The sequence below is a fragment of the Hippopotamus amphibius genome, chromosome 4, assembly GCF_030028045.1.
Source record: "Hippopotamus amphibius kiboko isolate mHipAmp2 chromosome 4, mHipAmp2.hap2, whole genome shotgun sequence".
Classification (NCBI taxonomy): domain Eukaryota; kingdom Metazoa; phylum Chordata; class Mammalia; order Artiodactyla; family Hippopotamidae; genus Hippopotamus; species Hippopotamus amphibius.
The window spans coordinates 159,050,968-159,071,874 of NC_080189.1; the positions used below are offsets into that span (position 1 = coordinate 159,050,968).

At 36.4% G+C, this 20,907-nt stretch overlaps 1 protein-coding gene across 36 annotated transcripts in view; it reads right to left on the reverse strand.

The window, feature by feature from the left end:
- Positions 1 to 20,907, reverse strand: part of NUMB (NUMB endocytic adaptor protein) — a 168,158-nt gene that overhangs the window by 132,869 nt on the left and 14,382 nt on the right. The window lies entirely within an intron of this gene.

Below are 20,907 nucleotides of genomic sequence, written 5' to 3' on the forward strand. Positions count from 1 at the left end.
GTGCAGCAACAAAGACCAAATACAGCCAATAAGTAAATAAATTTATTTTTAAAAAAAAGATTACATGGAAATGAAGGCACAGGTTTCACTAAAATGGATTTGGGTAATATGAATTCAGTCCAGCTCTACTTCTTAACAGCTACATCTTCTTAATGAAGGCACAAATTGTGCCTTAATCTCAGCTTGTGATGAAGACTGAAGGGACAGGATCAAAATTTGGGGCTGAGAGTCAGATGACCTGGGTTCTAAATTCAGTGATCATTCTACCTTGCTGTAAGAACTTTGATACTTCTCTAGGTTCAGATACATCATCTCTAAAAGGAGAGGACTGCATTAGATAATAGTTCCTGAAATCTAATTCTTGAACAGGTGCCAGCCATGACCAAAAAATGGGTTTAAGGTTACCAAACTATGCTTACTATGAGATTGCCCTTCCTACTTTTATGGTGTTAAAATGGCTTCTTTTATGAGATGATGTGATAGACAGTAATAGTTGTATTTTAAATACCCTAAAGAGTCAAAGTCAAAAGCTGTAGCCCTAGGTAAACAACCTAAAATTCTTTTTAGAAATTCTAATGTCTAATATTTACATGAGCTCTAAAATTCCTTTTACTTCTAACATTCTACATATTCACTCACTACTCAACTAATATTTATTAGGTACCTAATATTTGACAAGTACTCTACTAGTTGCTGGAGGGCCCAAGAAATACCTAAGACTAGTCCCCGCTCTAAAAAATTTCCCAATCTAACAGAGAAACAAACAAACCTCAAATACAATTTAACGGGTTAAGTCTTCAAACAGAGGTCTTGCACCTACAATAAACGTATAGGAGATAGAACAGTAGAATGAATGAGTTTTTAAATTAAGTAGGATTTTGGACTGAGTTTTGCAGTGGTATGAGGAACCTCTCTGAACCTCGAATTCCATATTTGCAAAACAGGAATAATCACAGATACCACTGAGCTGTGGCAAATAGATAAAATGCTAAAAATACAGGGCCAATACACCCAAAAGTTTGGCTTATACATCTTCCAGAAGACAAAATGAAAATGTATCATGTATTAACAATCTGGCACAAAAGGGGTTATTCACAACACTGATTTACACTCAGTGGACCTTTCTCTACTAGATTCTAAACAACTGAAGGTCACAACCAAGTTTGCTCCATTTTATGTTCCTAGCACCCAGTACAATGCCTTACAAAGAGCAGGTTATCAATAAACAGTTTATTAGGAAAAAATGACTTATTGAATGAATGGTTTCTCTTTTTTTCTACAGGAATTAAAGTTATAGTAGCTGAAAGTAAAAATTCTTAAGATTTTTATTCAAAACTAATTTTAAGTGTATATGTTAAGCACCCAAACCTGTCGTACTGGAACCCGGATATGCATGCCTGTTTTAAAAAGCAAAATAAATTCACCACAGACAATGCAATACTGGGTGTTCCTGAATAAAAAGACTAGCACCAACTAACATTTACTGAATACTTACTATCTGCCAAAAACTCTTCAAAGCATTTTCCATGGGTTATCTCACTTAATCCCAGCAACAATCCTTATGAAATGCACTATTAATAATTTTATAACTAGAAAAACTGAGGCACAGAGAAGTCAAGTTACTTCCAACATTACAAAACTACTAAGCAGTAAGGTTGGGATTAAAAAAAAAAAAATCAGGCTGCATGACTCCAGGCTCCTCTTTTATTTTTCTCTAACTAAGTTTAAGGGAAAAAAAACAACAGATTTTACCAGAACTAGGAATATTTGCTCCTAATGACTCAAAAACAAACGAACGAACAAATAAAAAATCACTAAGTAAGGAGTCCTTTAATATGTTTGCTAAACACAGAATATATGATACAGTTCTTGCCCTCAAAGGCCCACACACCAATGTGGTGGTGTAATATTAACAAGTCACACCCTGATTTTATTCTTTTAAATTTAATTATTTTGGGGACGTCTCTGGCAGTCCAGTGGTTAAGAATCCCTGCTTCCAATGCAGGGGGTCCAGGTTTGATCCCTGGTCAGGGAAATAAGATCCTGCATGCCTCGGAACTAAGATTACACGTGCCACGCAGCACCACCAAAACAAAAAAACAAAAAACCCAGCAACACCAACACTTAAATTTCAACGTTAGGCTTATTTGTAATTTCTTTCTTATTTACTGTATGTATGTATGTATTTATTTACTTTTGGCTGCGTTGGGTCTTCGTTGCTGCACGTGGGCTTTCTCTAGTTGTGGAGAGCTGGAGCTTCTTTTCCTTGCAGTGCTCAGGCTTCTCAGAGTGGTGGCTTCTCTTGTTGCAGAGCACAGACTCTGGGTGTGTGGGCTTCAATAGTTGTGGCTCGTGGGCTCTAGAGCGCAGGATCTGTAGTTGTGGTGCACGGGCTCAGTTGCTCTCTGCATGTGGCATCTTCCCCGACTAGGGATCAAACCTGTGTCCCCTGCACTGGCAGGCAGATTCTTAACCACTATACCACCAGGGAAGTTCCTCATTTACTTTACATTCAATTACATTTCCAGGTATTACTATCTTGAGTTTTCAGAATACATATAGGCAAGGCTTATATGGTTTTAAAGGAAAAAGGAGTTAAAAACTGGAAGATATTAGAAACTTATTTTGTATGGACATCTACTTTCAGATAATTACATTTTTATTTATATTTTTAACTTATTTATTTTAAAATTTATTTTATTTATTTTGGCTGAGTCAGGTCTTAGTTGTAGCATGCAGGATCTTTTAGTTGCAGCATACAGACTTCTTAGTCACGGCATGGGGACTTCTTAGTTTGGCATGTGAACTCAGTTGTGGCATGCATGCAGGACCTAGTTCCCAGACCAGGAATCGAACCCGGGCCGCCTGCACTGGGAGCACAGAGTCTTAAAACTCGACCACCAGGAAAGTCCCCAGATAATTACATTTGTAAAAACCCACAGAATAAGAACAGCTGAATTTCATTTCCAATAGATGCTCTGACAAAACAATTTCAGATGTAATTTGCAAAATATATTTTTAGCCTACAATGTGTTTTACTTAATTTCTTCCTTGGCCTCAGACTATAATGCTTTTGATGTTTTCCTTTCAGTTTTAACAGTTATGTTAAAAGAGAACTAAATACAAAAATAACAATAGGTGCAGCAAATGCTTTTCAAATATGCCAGAAGTCGCCCTGGGTATATAACTAGCGAAAACACTTGACATGTGGTTCATTTGAGCATACAATTAAAGAAACATTGAGATTTTGTCCATGATTACATTTCACATCTTTCTGCCAACATAACGGCACAATAATTAAGTCTCCTCACAATATTATAACTATTGGGTTGGTCAAGAAGTTTATTCGGGTTTTTCCATACCACCTTAAGGGAAACCCTTTTTCCATACCACCTTGAGGGAAACCCTTTTTCCACACCACCTTAAGGGAAACTGAACTTTTTGGCCAACCCAATATTTTAAAAGGAAACCAATATATTCCAATGACACTAACCAAAGAGCCATAATAAGTTATGGGTGTTAGTAGTAATTCCCCAATATTTTGATTGGAACAAGCTAAGTGTTATATTAAAGAGGATATATGAATATATATTACTTCTAAAATAGTACCAGAAAGGGGAAAAAAAATCTAAACTTCTAAAAACACAATTGGAGACACCAGCATTGTGAATTCACAGAACTAAACAAAAGGTTGCTGGTTCAAAGATTTGACTTGCCAAATTTTTCTCTATGGATAAATGTTTGATACTCACTGGATATTTTATACCACCTCCAAGATTAAGAGTCCTCTGCTAATTCTATGAAGATAAATGAATTCCCAGTTTGCTTATGCTCCAAGTAGCTGTCACTAGAACTAGAGAACTGCTACAGATCACAGATTACAGAAACTTAAGCACATTTAAGGTTTATTCTAATCTGTAAAACAAAGAAATTTGACATACTTTCCACATAAGATATGTCTATGAAAAAAATTAACTTTTTTTTTTTAAAAAAAGCACTTATTTTCACTTTTTTTTTTACTAGAATCACTATGCCAGTTAGAATAAGTATCAAGAGAAGAGAAAATCTTCCCAATTACAAACTAAGTCCTCCTAGTCAATACTCAGCTCTTATAAATTTTGTTTATCTGACTAGATATTTACTTTTATCTTACTTAAAGACCCTCATCTCTTTCACCACCTAGTATCTTTTCAAAGGTTTTAGACCCATCCAGCATCCAACCTCAATTCTGGATGTCATCCAAAAAATGAGTGTTGATTACCTCCTTAATACTCCCTCTTTATATACAAACATTAACAGCTCTTATGATTTCATTTCACCAAAGCCAAATTCTGAGTGATGTGCTGCTCAGAACTCCAAGTCTGTGCTGCATGGCCCCAGATCATTCCTCTCAAAATGGGAGCAGGCTATTCTTCTTTTCTCTTAATTATATACTAATTTCTTGCTTCTCAAAGTGTGCTTCACAGATTGGTAGCACAAGCAGCAGCCAGAAGCTTGTTAGAAATGCAGAATCTCAGGCCCTACCTTAGACCTATTGGCTCAGAATCTGCAATTTAATAAGATCATCAGGTGATTCATACACAGAAAAAAATCTGAGAGGCACTGTTCTTGTTCACTTATTCAGGGTCTCTTCCTTCTGCTTTACAGTTCCTCATTTCCTATCTGGCATATAAGGGACTAGACCCTTTTTCTTTTGAGCATATTAAAACCCACCAAAATGTAATGAGGAATCTTTAAATAAAATTACATAGTTTCTTCATAACCTTCTTTTCATAAAAGACTGTAAACTTCATGAAGCCAGGGACTTCACTGTATCCTCAAAACCAAAACAGCGCGGGAGGGAGGGGATATGGGGATATATGTATAAATACAGCTGATTCACTTTGGTGTAACTCAAAAACTGGTACAACAGTGTAAAGCAACTATATTCCAATAAAGAGCTAAATAAATAAATAAAAAATAAAGTAGACAAAAGGATATCCTAATAAAATTACTTTCTTTAAAAACAAAAACAAAAAAAACAAAAAACAGTGCCAGGCAAATATTTGTAAATGGAACAAAATAGATAGCAGATGATCCCTAAAGTCCTCCAACTCTTAACTCTTTGGCTCTTCCATTTCCTATGTAAGCAAAATTCTATCTAAGGCAAGGGAAGCTAAAATATGAGATCTAAATTTATAAAATGAAAAATATACCACTTTAAAGAGTTTGATCAAGGTCACAAGGCAGATTCATAATTAAGTTAATAAGGTTCAACAACATTTTAATCAAATCATTTTATCGTTAATATTATTTTATTTCATTATTATATTCTAGGTCAAAACTATAATACTTCCTCTACATATATCAATACATCCTCCACATCATCCAAGTAGCTAGCAAACTCAACTGTCCAGAAGAGTTGCACACTCAGAGCTGAAAGAAGCCTAAAATGTACACTCTGCTGGAAAGAATTTGTACATAAAAATTAAAGATTACATGGTATGATTAATTTTTTTAAAACCAGAATAAGTTATTTCAATCCTTATCTAGCTCATATTGAAATAGAGAAAAGAAACAAAAGGAAAAGAAAAGAATAAAGGTATGGAAAAGAAAAAAAATCAGGAACCAGATATAGCAACAAGATACAGAAAAGAAGAGATCAGGATTAAAAGTAATCAAAAACAGATGATTGAACCTGGTGTACCCCCAAAAAAATAAAAAAATTAAAAAAAAAAAAAAGTAATCAAAGGTCTCAAGGAATGAGATCTAGGCAACAGCCGCTACAAAGACAAAGAGCAGAAAACCAACCGAAGCAGCATCCTCTTCAACAACCTCTAATGATGACACATAATACAAGAAATTTGTAGAGCAAGTAAACTGTAGACTATCTCATGAGGTAAGTGTATCATTTTTCCCATCTACTATATCATACATATCTAAATTACAAAGGAAATACATCCCAAACCCTTAGAGATCAATAAAAAACAAATTAGGTTCAATACGTACGTTGTTTTCTGTGGCAAGTAAGTATTGGTATGTAAGTTTTCATCAATCTCTATGAAGATTTTCATCAAAAAAAAAAAGGTTAAAATAAAGTTTTGATTCCTCACCTGTCTTTTACATTTCATTTTCCCAAACTACTTACAATATCAGATTTAATTCAAAACAGATTTAATCAGTTCATGCAGAGATTTCAATTTCTAAAAAAGATTTTCTAGAAATCTCTCAATTATATATATAAAACATACATATGTATGAAAAGGTTAAGTCAGGGTAGGCCAAGACCACCAGAACAAGGGACCAAAACAGAAATCATAAAGGACAAATAAAACTGACTATAAAAATGTAAAGCATCTACACTGCAAAAGATATGAAGAAAATTAAGAGATAAATGACAAATTGGGAAAATATCTACAGTATAAAACAAAGATTTAATATCCTTAGTGTATAAGGAGCTCTTATAAATTAATAAGAAAAAGACAGGAGCAGAAATACATGAATGCACAACTAACAAAAGAAAAAACAAAATTATAAGCACAAGATGTTCAACTTCACTAGCAGTAACCAAAGAGATGCAAATTACTATCATTTTAGATTGACAAACACTAAAAAGATCAATACCCAGTGTTTTTGTTTTATAAGGCATGGGGAATCTGGCACTCTTATTTACCATTATTGGGACTATATTTTTAAATAGTTTATAAGTATAATAACTTTTCAGAAAATAATCACATTTCAAAATATGCCTATCCTTTGATCCAACAGTCCCACTTCTAAAAAATTTATCCTAAGTAAATGGATGTGTGCAAATATGTGTGCACAGAAGAGCCATTACATATGCCTAGCATATGACAGGTGTTAAATAACTATTTGATGAATAAATGAACCACAATATTGTTTATAATAGCAAGAACTATTAACAATAGAAATGTTTACAAATAAACCATGACATATTCATACCCTGAAACCCTATGCAGCCATCAAAAATGACAACACACCTATAATTATTGATTAAAAATACATCTTAAATAAATTACAGATGTAAAAGAAAACCAGTAAAATGTAGGCCATTCCTCAAAAAATTAAACATAGAATTACCATATGATCCAGCAATTCCTTTATTGGGTATATACCTAAAAGAACTGAAAGCAGGACTCAAACAGGTATCTGTACACCAACGTTCACAGTAGCATTAGTCAGAACAGCCAAAAGATGGAAACAATCCATGTGCCGGTGACAGGTTAATGAATAATCAAAATGTACATACAATGGAATATTATTCCAAACAGACATACAATGGAACGTTATTCAGTCTTAAAAAGCAATGTTCTGACACATGCTACAACGTGGATTAACCTTGAAGAAATTATACTAAATGAAATAAAGCCAGATACAAAAGGACAAGTACTGTATAATTCCATGTATTATGAGATATTCAGAGTAGTCAAATTCATAGAGACAGAGAGTAGAATGGAGGTTGCTATGGGCTGAGGGGAGGGGAGAATGGGGAGTTAATGTTTAACGGGTACAGAGTTTCGGTTTGGAAAGATAAAGTTCTGGAGATAGATGGTAGTGATGGTTGCACAACAATGTCAATGTACTGAATGCCACTGAACTGTACTTAAAAATGGTTAAAACAGTTGTTACATATATTTTGCTACAAAAAAATAATGCAAACCATAACACAACTTCTAGACTGGAATGAACACAGTGTCTGTCTATTATTTTTGAGTTCTATGTTCATAATAAAAACAAGATTTAAAACTATATATATAAAATAGTACCTTAGTTATTCCTGTTCCTAGTCTCATTATTCAGGACCACCTACACGAATTATCAAGAATAGTACCAAGTATAAATATTCTCCCCCTGAGGTTCAAAGCATAGCTCTGTAAGTTACAATTCTAATAATTCTAAATAATTAAACACTGAATCAGAGTTAAAACATGCAGTTTCTTTGCCTAACTTTACAATTACTTAAGATTAAAGTCAAATAAATTCCCATTTCATTTCTCCTTCCAGAACACCTGATTTATTTTATTTAAAATAAAACAACAATGGCAACAAGAAAAAAAAAAAAAAAAGTCAAATAAATTCCCATGTCAATTAACTCTTCTCTTCAGCAAAACATTCAAGCTATCTAGACTGTGAGCAGAATGAAGAGTTCAAGAAAGAGGAAATATCTGAAATATCTGAATAGGCACATTAGCAAGTCACCAGAAAACTGAAGAATAAACTACTGAGATCTGAGCCTTAAAGAATACACAGTTTATGGTGAAGATAAGTAAAAGGGGGAGCCAAGTCTGACATCACAGTAAATAGCAAGAATAGAAAGCCCCAACCAATCCCATCCTGCTCCTTGCATCCTCAAAGAATGGTGTAACTCTGGCATAACTCAAAACATTTAGTTAAGGCATACCTAGGGAATTCATTCCTTAAAGGAGCGGCAAGTACTTAAGGGTTGAATCCAAATTTAGTGCTAGCTGCAATTTTATTGCGTTCAAGAGCCAGATGTTTCCAGGTATGGAAGCAGTGGTCCAGCTTTTCCAGCTGCACTCTCACCTCACGAGATGCTGCCCTCTGACACACTCTATAGGCAAAGGAAAGCCAGATCAACACACCTGTTCTCCAAAGGAAACCAAGTAAACTACTTGGAACTGTGAAAATGAACCATGATGTCATTTAGGACGTAGCACATAAAGAGAAAAGAGAGAAATAGAGGAATGCATCATGTAGTAAGGTTGAATACTGATACTTATTTTTCTGTCAATTCTGTCTATGTGGGGGTGGGGAGAGGGTTACCACCATCAAAAATGTTTAAAATTCACTGTTGTAGAGAAACACTTGTACACGTGCGCCTGAAGACATAAGCAAAAATATATTTGTAATGCCAACAAAATGGAAAAAAAACAACTGTCCATCTTTAGGAGAAAAAATAGATTGTGGTACACTCATACAATTAATACACATATCTGAGAAAATTAACCATGGTCACACATATCCATAAGAATGAATCTTTAAAAGCATAATTGTTGGGACTTCCTAGGTGGCACAGTGGTTAAGAATCCGCCTGCCAACGCAGGGGACATGGGTTCGATCCCTGCTCCAGGAAGATCTCACATGCCGCAGAGTAACTAAGCCCATGTGCCACAACTATTGAGCCCGTGTGCCGCAACTACTGAAGCCCACGTGCCTAGAGTTCATGTTCCAAAACAAGAGAAGCCACCGCAATAAGGGGCCTGTGCACCACAATGAAGAGTAGCCTCTGCTTGCCGCAACTAGAGAAAGCCCGTGTGCAGCAACGAAGACCCAATGCAGCCAATAAATAAATAAATTTATAAAAAATAAAAAGCATAATATTGATTAGTCAAATCAAACAAGAATATATATACAGCATCCATTTTTAGAGTTAGAAAATAAACCAAACTAAACAATATATTTTTGAAATACATACGAATGTGGTAAACATGAAAGAAAGAAAAGGAAGGGAATGATAAATTCAAAACAAAATCCTGAATAGTTTCATCCCTGGTGGAAAGACAAGTGGATGGAAATCAAGGAGAAATATACCAACAACATTGGTAATGTTCTTTTTGTTAAGCTGGGTGGTGGGTTCACACGTATTGGTTTTATTATATGCTTCATTACTTACATATACAGTACCATATTCTTATCTATATATTAAATAGTTCATAATGGGAAGGGAAAACAGAAAAGGAAGGGAGAGGGAAGAAAAGGAAAGGGAAGAAGAAGGACAGACATCAATAATGAAAGTCAACACGGACTCCTATCTCTCCCTGGAAAAGCCACGTAAACTTCCATTTAAACACAGGCTCCATCCTGAAACCCCACTAAAACAAAAGTTTTTTGTTTGGAGAGCATAAATCTAAAATGAAAGGCAAGCAACTTACCTATCCTCAGTTTTTAAAAATTAAGATAATGCCTAATGTAATATGAGGGGAAAAAAGTAATTTTAATAAAATACTTTAATATGTAAATGTTCCAGTATAACCATCCTAGAATTCATATTAATAAGGAAATAGACACTCGCTCCCACATATAGAAATGCCATGAACAGGGACTTTCCTGGTGGTCCAGTGGGTAAGACTCTGAAATCCCAACGCAGGGGGCCCAGGTTCGATCCCTGGTCGGAAAACTAGATTCCACATGCATGCTGCAACTAAGAGTTCTCATGCTGCAACTAAGAAGCCCACAGGCCATAACTAAGAAGTCGGCAGGCTGTAATGAAGATCCCGAGTGCCCTAAGACCCAGCACAACCAAAAATAAATAAATACCAAAAAAAAAAAAAAAAAGAAAGAAAGAAATGCCATGAACATGACAGCTACAAATGAAGACTGACAAATGAGCTATGTTGGGAAATCAAATACTATTAGCATATATCATTGGTAATATGTTTTTCCAAAACAGTTAACAACTCCTGTTGTAGTTCTGAACAAAACAAAGTACATTTTGCCCTCCATTTACTCAATAGTTACATTCCTAGAAAATTCAGTGTCTACTAAAGCCATGCAAAAAGCCACTTTGTGTTTAAATGAAAACAGAATTAGGATCAGATAAGTACAGACAGATTTTTCACCCATAAGGAGGTCTGGGGAAATGTTCAAAATTCATGCAGAACTGTCTCATACTTTGTGGGATGTATGGCATTCCTGAGTCCTGCTCACTGAATGCCAACAATGCACCTACTCCACCTCAACCACTGTTACAACCAAAAGTGCACCCTCAAAGATCCAAGCACATCACAGGAGAGGTACTGATCCCACTGAGATCCGGTGACTTCGAGAAAGGCTAGGTCTCAGTTTGGACTCTAGATAGCCCTTATTTTTTATGACGTCACAAAGCTGAATGTAATGACAAAGTCTAACCAATTTCTAACTTTGGCAAAGGAGGAATCCTCATACAGTGAAGAAATTTATTGTTAGGGAAAATATAAAGGCAGACAAAAACCTAAGGATATTTACCCTAAATAAAATCGATACATCAAACCAAAAGTTGGCAGTCGTTTCACCCATATGACAGCAATCTTAAGGACAGTATTGCTATTTTGCTAAAATACAACAAATGTCACAATTGAAAAACCCTGTAACAAAGAATATGTTATAGATTACAAAGCATTTTTATTTAATTTTAATATTTATAGCAATTCTATGAGACAGATATCATTAGTCTTTTCAAATTACTTATAAGGAAAACAATCTCAAAAAGGTCAAAGTCACAGAGCTAATAAACTGACAGAGACAGGACTTGAAGTTCTCTGATTTCAAATCCTGTGTTCTTTCCCTCAAACTATAGCTGCTTCACAAAGCCCCAACAGGGTGATACAGATCAAAGCAAATTCAACAGTCAGCACAACAGAAGTGTCAATGGCAAAAGATCAATATAAAGCCTCGATATACTTTGATATATGACAAACAGTTGTACTTATACTCCATATCAGTTATTTCTCAATATGAGAAATTTTTAAATCTTAACACTCATCTCATATTGAAAAAGAGAAAACTATCTAAAAAGAAAAAAGTAAAATTTTAACAGTTACCATATCACAGTGTCTAATTATTTCTTAATATCAGAAAGATTCTGGATCAGAATCCTAATGAATCTTTACTTAATCAAACATTTCAGAACCCCACCACAGATTCTGACAATTAAGGGGTTAACAAAGTCTCTTTTAAAAACCTTTCAGTTTGGGGAGAAATACATAACCATTAAGAGCTTTATAAATCTCAACTTAAGCAAAGTACCACTAATGTAGTCACTAGATGGATCAGTCCTCTCTGAAACACATATCTAAAGTTCACCTGAGAAAGCCTACATGATGGAAGGACATATTTGAATTAGTTCTCATTCATGACCGGTAGATTAAAACTCTAAATGGTATTGTGCCATGCTTCTTACTTGATAATACACTTTCGTGGTTCCAAACACCTATATGCACATAACAGTATACAATATAAGACAAAAATAAAAGCAAAGGCATACTCAGGGCTTGATACAAGAGGAAAAAGGAAATAGTGTGTCATTATTTCAGCTGAAGAAGTAAGGAAGTAAGATCATTTATCAGCAAGCACAATCTTAGACACATCTCTAAAGGGCAGAATAATTAATTCAGGATACCCTTAAAAACAGTAGTAGAGGATAATCTATCAGACTCAGCCCTCAACTAATTCAAACCCAAAATCCAAGAAGAAAGAACAATTTAATTGACATTTCTCTTTTAAAACAAAAAAAATTTTAATTTATGCTTCTGAATTCATAGGTAAAGTTTAACACACTAGAGTGAAGGCTTTAGGGGTATTAGCTACATGCAAGCATACCAGTTATACCTAAACACACAAACTGGAAGTCCATCTTATTTCATCCCTCTTTTTTGTTCTTCTTTCCCAAAGAGGATTTTTACCTCAGCATAACATGGCTGTCAAAGCCAAAACCTCTCTCTCAAAACCATCTTTCTTCCTCCCTCATGCACACTTTTAACATTCTGCTTTCCTGACTTAAAATTCACTTCATTACAACTCCCATAATCTCTATGATATCCACACATACTGCACTGACTTTTTTGATTAGTAGCTAATGGAAAGTACATGCAATAGAGCTTAAAAGAATATCAATTACTTAATACCACAAACAGAAAGAATAAAAGCACTTCAGCACTTTACTATATTGAAAAAAAAAAATTGTAGTTCCTCCTGAAAATTTTCCAATTCAAGGTTGCCAGGACACAGATTAACATTCAATTTAAACGTCTCACCCAGAAGCCTCAAAAACATGCCATAATCCCCAGACACATTTGCAGAAATGTCAAATAATAATTGACTAGTGTTTCAGGCTCATTACATATATATGTAATGCAGACTATATATATATACACACAAACTATATACACACACACTGTCTAAACATAGAAACCAACAATGAATTTTAGGACTCACTTGAAAGTACAACAGCTGCCATACATACAGAACTGACTTTATGCTAGGTATTATTCTAAGAATTTATATACAAGTGTGTAAAAGGCTTCTAGTCAAGATGGTACAGTAAGTTCACCCAAATAACAATTAATATATAAAAACAAACAATGCATAGCTGGCTCAAAAAACAATATAAATATCTCTCAGGCAGTGATAAGGAACACAGATGCAAAATGGTGTGGTGCTGAAGCCAGAAGCCCACTGGGTTCCTGGTCTAGAAACAGGCAGTGGCAGCTGGGGCTTTGGATTCCCCAGGTAAAAGGGACTAAAAGTGCTCCATATGAGACAGAGGACTTATCAGAGCCAGGCCAGAGCTAGGGCTGGGTAGGGCTCCCCTATAAAGAAAACTGCCAACTCTGCCTGGGGTTATAGGTTACAGGAAATAACCCTCAGGAAGGTTGCAAGATACAGACACAGTTTCAAAACCAAGAAAAAAACCAGGCCACCTGCTAGGTCTGTGACTGAGTCTGCAATATCCACAATATCACCTCTGAGGGGCAGGAACTCTAAGCCTGGTTCTAGAACTGAGGTCTAGAGGCAAGTGTGAAACTACTATACAAGGAGGGAGATGAACACAAGAGGGAAAATGAAAGTTAGCTGAGTCTCAAGAATAGAAGACAACTAAAAGGACTTCCCCACTGGTCCAGCAGTTAAGACTGTGCGCTCCCAATGCAGGGGGCCCAGGTTCCGTTCCTGGTCAGGGAACTAGATCCCACATGCCACAACTAAGAGCCTGCATGCCACAACTAAAAGATCCCGCACGCCACAATGAAGACTCGGTGCAGTCAAAGAAATAAATAAATATTTTTAAAAAATGAACAGACAACTAAAGCTGCTGTTATATTCTGAAAGACATTCCATTACCCATTTCCTGAATGTATAACTATTAAGACCATTTCCAGGGCCTCCTCTTACATCTCGGCATTTATAAGATAGATCCTCATTACTTAAGGTGACCAGCAAGAATCTAAAACTCTTAAACCTTTTCTACCTTCCCAACAAATGAATAATCATGATAATCTGAAAAGACTATTTTTTCATATGCAATGAAGTTTCAAAAACCTATTTCTAAATGATAGCCTCTGACAACTCCAAAACCTAGCATCCAGTTTCGCACAGTTAAAGCAAACTGTCTTTATAACTAAATGTGTTGACTATGTCTACACAAACTTTAAGTGATGTAGTATCTCTCATATTTAGCCTTCCTATTATCAACCAGACACAGGACTTTCCTACCACTAGGAAGGGAGTGGTTTCCAGCTTAAGGATGACACAATTGAAAGGCTCTGAAAAGGAATTTAAAATAGTCTCTAGAAAGAATAACTCGGAAAAAAGTGTTTTAGTAAAACGAGCATTAAATTAGTAATCCACCACTTAAATTCTAGACCTACTTCTGCCACTAACTAGTTATGTGACTTTAGCTAATCTAAACTAGGCTTCAGGTTCTTTATCTGTAAAACAAACACTTAAGTCTCTCGGGGTTTACTAACTCTAACACTGTAACATTCCTTTAAACATATGATAAGAATGTTTGCTAAAGGGCAGCCAAATTCAGCATGTACATGTTTTCTAGAGCATCAAAGAATTTTATAAACGCCAATGATGCCTGTCCACCATTCTCTCCTCCCCAAAAGTTATATAAGAAAATCTAAAAATAAACATTTTCTTGAGATAGTTTTCCAAAACACTTTTTAATATGGTAACATATTACATGCTAGAACTTTGAGGTATAATTCACATATACTAAAATTCACATTTAAGTGTACACTTCTGAGCTTGAAAAACACATAGTCATGTAACCACCACCACAATCAAGATACAGACAATACAGAACACCACGAAAACTTCCTCTTACTCTTTATAGTCAAACTGTACCCCCCACACCCTGGCGACCACAAGTCAGTTTTCTGTCCCTTTAGTTATGCTTATTCTAAAATATCATTAAAATGGAATCATATAGTATGTGGCCTTTTGAGTCTGGCTTCTTTCACTTAGCATAATGCATTTGATATTCATCCATGTTGTTGCATGCACTGCCAAACAGATTCCATTTTTATGAATGTACCAAAGTTTATCAATTCACCAGCTGAAGTACATTTGGGTTTGTTTCCAGTTTGGGGCATTAGCATATAGGTTTCTGCGTGACTATAAGTTTTCATTTCACTTGAGTAAATACCTAGGAGTGGAACTACTGGAGCATTATGGTTAAGTGTATGTTTAACTATATATAAGAACCTGACGAACTGTTTTTCAAAAAGCCTATACCAATAACGAATAAGTTTTCTAATGGTTTTAAGGAAACATAAGTTTAGATCTTATGTCACAAATTTCATAGAAAGACCCTAAATAGATCCAGATATTTGTCAGAGGAAATTATTTTCCTGTGTCCTATTTATAGGAAGTAGGAGTTAACAAAGGAAGTTGATTTGATAAATAACAAATATTCATACTGATAAATATCTGTATTTATCAAATAGACAAAAAAGATTTTTAAAAAACTTTAAATTAGGTCATGTTTGAAATTACGTCATAAGCTCTATAGGGACTTCCCTGGTGGCCCAGCGGCTAAGACTCCGTGCTCCCAATGCAGGGGGCCTGGGTTCAATCCCTGGTCAGGGAACTAGATCCCATGTGCTGCAACAAAGAGTTTATATGCCACAACTAAAGATCCCACAGGCCACAATGAAGATCCTGTGTGCTGCAGCTAAGACCTGGCACAGTCAAATAAATAAACAAACAAAAAATAAGCTCTAGGGCTTCCTAGGTGGCGCAGTGGTTAAGAATCCGCCTACCGATGCAGAGGTCACGGGTTCGATCCCAGCTCCAGGAAGATCCCACATGCCGCGGAGCAACTAAGTCCGTGTGCCACAAAAAAAAAAAAAAAAAATAAGCTCTATATAGGTCACTACCTGTGTGTGTGTGTGTGCGCCTGTTTGTGCGCGCAAGCACGCGCACCTACTTCAATCTAGCCAGAATGTAGGTTTAAGCTGTCTATTTAGAATGGAAGGTTCCAAGTGGTTAAGTCTACACAAATTCTGGACATTCAGAACATAAATGAGAAAGACATAATAAAAAAAGATTTGATCTTTCCAACTCACTTGTTCAACTGGCCGTCAGAAATAATTCTTAGTCCTTAGACCTATTCATGAAACCCTCCACTTTCTATCAATCTCCTGGTTTCACATTTTTTTTTTTTTTGGTGGCCTCAATAGATGGCATGAGGATTCTTAGTTCCCCGACCAGGAATCTAACCTGTGCCCTCTGCAGTGGAAGCTCAGAGTCTTAACCACTGGACTGCCAGAGAAGTCCCTCTCTTTTTATCCAACTAAGATTTCACAGTCCATCAATATAATCACTCTGTGAACTCAACTCAGTGTTTCCCATGTCTCTTTCCTTCACATTCTCTTAGCAAAACTCCAGCTAACCTTCTCCATGACTGCAACAGAGCAGTGGAATATTGAAAAAAATCACATATCCAAGCAGGATGGTTACTGCTATAAATTCACACTTAACAACCTCAACCAAGTTCATGTGCCTGATGAACAGAGAGGCCAAAGAAACCAAAACATTGGCGTTTGGAGCAAAGAAAGGTTCATCGCAAGGACCAAGCAAGGAGCATGGGGTGGCTCATGCCTCAAAGGCCCCAACTCCCCAGTGGTTTTCAGGGAAGAATTTTTATAGGCAAAATCTGTGGGGAGAGCTGCAGGGTGTGTGGCCTTCCTCTGAGTTGCTGGTGATGAGGCAACAGGGTGGTGTTCCAGGAATCTCAATCATCAGCCTTCTGGTTCCAGCCAGTCTGGGGTCCACGTGCTTATGCTCAGCCTGAAGTTACCACACTCCGCCTGGGTGGGGGCCTTAGTTCCTATAGGACTCAGAGATATGTATGCATCAAATTGCTATGCATGGCTCCTAAGGAAGAACAAGGACTCTGACCCATCACGGCACTGTGATTTCTTTCTTTCAGTTAGCAACTGTTTGAATCTGCCCTTTGGAGCTCAGAGAAGGTCTAGCAGGCCGAAAGCCTTTTTTCTATAAACAAGAAACAGGGACACGGAAAGGCCTTTGTGCCTGGGAGGGCCCCAAAGGGTCCTGCCCAGTTTCGGTATTACTCTAAAAGTTCCCTGTAGGTGCTGCTTTATACTTTTTCCTCAGTTCTTAAACATCTCGCCCCTCCTCTCCATTTCCTCCCAACTCTTTCAATTTGACATTTCACTAAGAAAATGGAAGCCATGAGATGAAAGCATCCTGTTCTTTCCACAATCCTTTCCCCAAACTAAACCAGTCATCTCCTTTTCCTCCCACTTTAAAATGGGTATCCGTGACTGACTGTTAAATGGTCGAAAAAGTTTGCTCTTTGTGTTCTCTCTCTCTCACATAAAGATTTCCTTCCTTCCATAATTCTCTCTCTCCTGTATCATCAATCTTTCCTCTTCTACAAGATCATTCCCATTATCATGTAAAGATGTACAATTATCTCCCATATTTATATATTTTTAAAAGTATCCCATCATTCCCTACACAGCTATGCTCTACCTCCTCCTCCATTTCTCAGTTACCTTTACAGCCACACCTCTCAATAAAGTCTCAGCTTTCACCATCTCTAATTCCTAATCTTCCATTTACTATCAACCTGCTCCAAACTGGCCCACCTCCACAAATTCACTGAAACTGCTCCTTAAACAGACGACACACTTAAAAGGATAAATGAAGAGAGTTTAAATGGAGAGACTATTTACAAAGGTGTGGGCAGGGTCAAGAGGTCTCTCTCTCTCTCCCCCTTGTCTCTCTGTGCATGCATGCGTGCATATGTGTGTGTGTGTGTCCCAAGGATTAGCAATCAGGAAGCTATTAACTCTAAACTCGCAGAAGGTACGAGAGTACAAACTCTCACCTTTCTGAAGCCTGAGGTTACCAGAACCAGAAAAGCACCATGCAGGTACAGGTAAAGAAATGCAACCTCTGCCTAAACTTCAGCCAGGTAGAAAAGAGGAAAGGGAATAAATATCCTGTTTTTCCTTCTGCTATCCAATCTTCTGTCAATTGTACCTCTAACTGGCTGAATGCAACCTGAAGTCAGAAGGCAAAGAAGCCTGAGTGACGTAATCAACAGAGGTCAGCCTTCCGAGGCACAAAGCAGGGAAGAAAAGGGCAAAAATGAACCCGGAGGGACATACAGAGAATAACCAACACAAGATCACCAATAATTTCCATTTTGGTAAATCAAATGAGCACTGATCCTCTCTCTTCTCTTGGTTTCCATGACATGACAAATCCTGGTTTCCCCCTAAATAAAAACCATTTTTCCTCCTTCACCAGACAGCTATATCTGGAATTCCTCCAAGCTGAGGACCAGAGAGTTGATCTCATCCTTTCCTCAAGGCTCTCAATCCCACCTAGATAACGACAATTTCCAGCAGAGCCTCTCAAACTCCAGCTTCCTATATCCCAACATTATCACATTATCATTTAGGTATCTCTCGAAAATTTACAGGTCCAAAACGATGATTCTCATCCTCTTAAAAAAAAAAAAAAGAAAGAAAAGAAAGTTCTTCTCCCAGTCCTCCTCGATCTCAATAAATACCAAGCCAGAAATCTGAAATAACCCTTGATTCCTTTGATTCCTTTTTCTCCTTCACATCTAATCCATCAGTAAATCTTGAAAATGCTAATGTTATCTTAAATCCATCCACTTCTATCTCTGCTTCCACCACCCTTCTAAATTGCTCTTCCTGCTTTCTCTCTTGCTCCCTTCCCCTACCATCCAATTATCAGACAGTAGCCATATGATCTTTCTAAAATGTAAATCATATTTATATTATCCTCTGCTTAAAATCCTTCAATGGCATCCTTTTACATTTAGAATAAATCCAAATCCCCTACAGCAACCTACAAGGCACTCCGTGATCTGGCTTCTTTATATCTAACTTTATCTTAAAAACTATTCTTCCTCACACTCATTAAGCTCCAGCCTCACTTCAGTTCCTTAAAAACTCAAGCTCTTTCCTATTTTAGTTTTCCACATCCACAAAATGCTCTACCTCCAGCTCTCCTCACGATGGCTCCTTCAAATTCTTCATATCAATTTAAAGTCAACCCTAAGAGTGGCCTTCGACAACAAGATCAAAACTGGTTCACCTGTTATTCTCCCACAATAACATACTATTCATTATTTTCATCATATATCTTCAAATGGCAATTTTTCTATGTATTTATTTATCTTCCTATTGTGCATCTCCTTTCACTACTCCATAAGCTCCATGAAGGCAGAGATTATTAAATTAATTCAATTCAAACACCACTAAGGACACACTACACACAAGAAACTATGACAGTCAACTGTGGAAGTTACAAAGAATAAGTCAAAGTAACAAGGATCCTGTTCCCAGTACGTACATAATCTAGTTGGGGGGGGGAAATGTATACTTAACTGTAATGCAAAGCAGACAATATACCATATAACATTGGTACAAAGTGCTATAGAATCAAAAGAGAAGGAAAAAACTGTAGAGAACGGGATGAATAAGAAAGCCCTCGTGTCAGGAGACAGTTTTATTATGGCTTCGGAGGAAAACAAAGGAAAAGCTTTCAAAGCAGACCAAACAAGCTTAACTGAAAGACAAAGAAGGAGAAAGTAAAGGGTATATAAGAAGAGGAGGTTAAAAAGATCAATGCAGCTAGAGAATGAGGAACTACAGAGTTCTACAGCAACGTTTGATAATGGTAGTTAGCATAGAGGAAACAAAATTTTCAGTGTGATATAGAACTCAACTTTATCCACTATAAAATGAAAATATGAAGTATTTTAAAGTGAATGAAAACTAATGTCCTTTCCCAGTCTAAATTCTAAATGATGGAGCTTATATAGACAATTAGTTTTAAAGTAAAAAGTGCTCATAAAGCATGTTTCATCAATCTCATGTGAAATTTACCATGACTTTTAAAGTGGTTTTAAACTATCTGTCTAAACAACAATTTTTCAAAAATCCTGCTTATTCTTTCCAAAGCTGTAATCAAAGGGAATATGGAATGGGGCAGGGAGTTGGGGGGGAGCATTCAAGATATTTAATATCACACCCAGGCTAAATTTCAAAGTAATTTAATTAAACATTTCCACAAGGAAAAGCCTAGTATTTCAGTGGTATTTTCAAAAGTCGAGAGTCATATTTTTACAGATATTAACTTGTGACACTTTGTTATCCATAAGCTTTATAGAGCATAACTGGCTGTTGTTCATTATACTCATTCAATAAGAAAGTACTGATTACCAAGCAGTATTACAGTACTATACACAAAACCACAGAATTTTAAAGGTTAACAGAGAGAAGAAAAATCAAGATAATTCTAAAGAATAAAAAAGGGGAGGGGGATGAGGCCTCACCATACCAGATATCTAAATTTATTACAAATCCACAGTAAATAAAGAGAGGGTAGTACTGGCTCACGAATAGGCAAATAGAGCATAAAAACAGGCCCATGTGTATACAGAACATGACACATGACTTAAGATTCTCATTGTAGGGCATTCCCTCGTGGTCTAGTGGTTAGGACTCGGTGCTTTCAATGCCAAGCGCCTGGGTTCAATCCCTGGTCGGGAAACTAAGATCCCAGACGCCACATGGCGAGGCCAAAAAAGAAAAAAAAAAGATCCTCACTATAGATCAGTGAGGAATAGATGCTACTCAATAAGCGCTGTTGGCGCTACTTATTTTCTATACAAAAAAACTGAATTATATTCATTGTATTATTCACTATAATTTTAAATATTTCAGCAGCAAAAAAATTTTAAAGATCTAGTCCAATGCCTTCACTTTATTAAAGAAGAAACAGACCCAGAGAAGTCAAAACATTTAGCCAAAGCACAGAGTGTGGCACCACAGGAATTAAACTCGTATCTCATGACTTATTCACTTGAGAATTTACATTCTCTCATTTAAT